Below are 2036 nucleotides of genomic sequence, written 5' to 3'. Positions count from 1 at the left end.
GGCATGGACATATATACACTACCAAGCGTAGGGTGGATAGCTAGTGGGAAGCAGCCGCATAGCACAGGGAGATCAGCTCTGTGCTTTGCGACCACCGAGAGGGGTGGGATAGGGAGGGTGGGAGGGAGGGAGACGCAAGAGGGAAGAGATACGGGAACATATGTATATGTATAACTGATTCACTTTGTTGTAAAGCAGAAACTGACACACCATTGTAAAGCAATTATACTCCAATAAAGATGTTAAAAAAATTTGTTTGAATGAATGCAATGTCAACATTTTTTGCCCATTTGGAGAAAGTTCAACAAATTCATTATAGGCCTGGTATTTCAATACTTGGAAGGGCACGTCATTTAGAAATTAAGAGATGCTACTCTATTGCAACTGTCAGGTTACTTATGAAACGTCTGAGTAAGAATGGGAGGAATACTATAGCAGCACAGGTTTAAAATACGTAAGTAAATAATGTGTCCATGGGTGAGTTACCTATGTCTCCCATTACACTATGTAACCAACCTATGTCTCCAGCAAATAGTAAGGAGGTTTCATTGATCTGCTTACAAGGTATTCTCTACAGCTTACTTATTGATTGCAAATGATCTGGGTAGCACAGTCCTGTATAAGTATTTTCTTTGGTCCTCTGCCACTTAACAGCCTCTCTCAATAATGACAGCGTCTTTGTGTATACTGGTGGCACTTCAGGAAATGGAGATGGGGCATTAAGTTTGGCCTAGCTGCATTTTTCAGTTAATTTCCCTCTATCAATGAATGTCCAAGTTGGAAGGGCCCTCTGAGATATGCAGTCTAGTTTACTTTACTTAGGATAAATTTGAGACTTAGTGTTTTGTCTAAGAGCATCCTGCTGATCAGTGGCAGAGAGGGTGCCAGTGACCAGTGGGCAAGTGGCCCAGCGATCTGCTCTTGCCGCCGCACCGCGGCAGACGGCCCTCACTACTCAGCCCTCTGAGTCAAGCACAGTTGGCTCCCACAACTGAAAAATTCACCTGGTGTCTCAAATTACTCCTGTAAAAAAGCTTTCAGGAAGCTCGGAAACTGAAAGGCAGAGGGTGAAGTGCATGTAACCTTTTCCTCCTGCGTTCAACTCACTTTATTCACTAAGCTTCAAACATTCTTTAATCACTGCCATTAATGGTGGTGGTGAATTTGGGGGTGAGCAGATGATCTGCAAACACGTATGAGTCTTAAACTTCTCCACTAAAAAAAGCAAAAACAAAACCGTGGAGCTTGGTAGCCTCTAGGGTCTTTCTCATTTTACACCTTGAGGTCCCTAGTGAACCCAGGAGACAAGCTTTCACCAGAAGGAAAGCAAAGGGGGACGATCGGGGAGCACAGAAATTAGACTAGGGTCATTTGGGGTGAAAACCGAGGACGATGCAGCGTAGGTGGGGCACGCAGGCTGCCTCCTCCCGGTCCCAGAGGTATCTCATCCCAGTCCAGAAACCAGGGATCCAAGGCTGTATCTGCAGGGAGACGGCGCTTCCTACGGCCAACGCTGGGACGAAGGACTGGGACACGGACCCTCCACCCCGTCTGGGGACGGTCGCGGCGAGGGGGATCGCGGAACACGGCCGTACACATCCACCTGCGTCCCCGCCCGTCCTCCCCGGCTGGACCCCCGTCTCACCGTGAACCCCGGAAAAGCCTGGGGTGCTGGGATAGAAAAGGGAGGTGACTCTGGGGACCATAGGGCAGTGGACTTGGACCCAGGCCCTCCGCTCGCCAAAGCCCAGAGTGTCACAAAAGCCGGAAGTGCGTCAACATCCGCCTTCCGGGCCTGCGATGCGCTTTTGGTGTGTGTGGGGGCGGGGGGGGGGGCGGGTGTGGGTGTTGGTCCTCTCTAGGAAAGCGGGAGGTCTTTGGTTCTTGTTCCCCAATTCGTGGGTCGGGATTTGGGGATGTCTTAGCTCCCCTTTTCCCGTCCGGGAAATCGGGGGTTAAGTTTCCCTCGGTACCCTCCTGCTCAGATACTTATACAATTCTCCTACTTTTTCTTATTGATGGCAGTAATCGTAATA

At 49.4% G+C, this 2036-nt stretch overlaps 1 protein-coding gene across 2 annotated transcripts in view; it reads right to left on the bottom strand.

Moving 5' to 3' along the window:
• The window catches only part of FAM200A (family with sequence similarity 200 member A), a 6077-nt gene extending 4337 nt beyond the window's left edge, over positions 1–1740 (bottom strand). For both annotated transcript variants that reach the window (XM_028500126.2, XM_028500127.2), the window contains exon 1: positions 1646–1740. The gene's annotated coding sequence lies outside the window, so the exon portion shown is untranslated. The remainder of the gene's footprint in view (positions 1–1645) is intronic.
• Between the last annotated feature and the right edge of the window lie 296 nt (positions 1741–2036).

The sequence above is a fragment of the Physeter macrocephalus genome, chromosome 14, assembly GCF_002837175.3.
Source record: "Physeter macrocephalus isolate SW-GA chromosome 14, ASM283717v5, whole genome shotgun sequence".
NCBI lineage: Eukaryota > Metazoa > Chordata > Mammalia > Artiodactyla > Physeteridae > Physeter > Physeter macrocephalus.
This window is presented reverse-complemented; position numbering and strand designations above follow the sequence as displayed.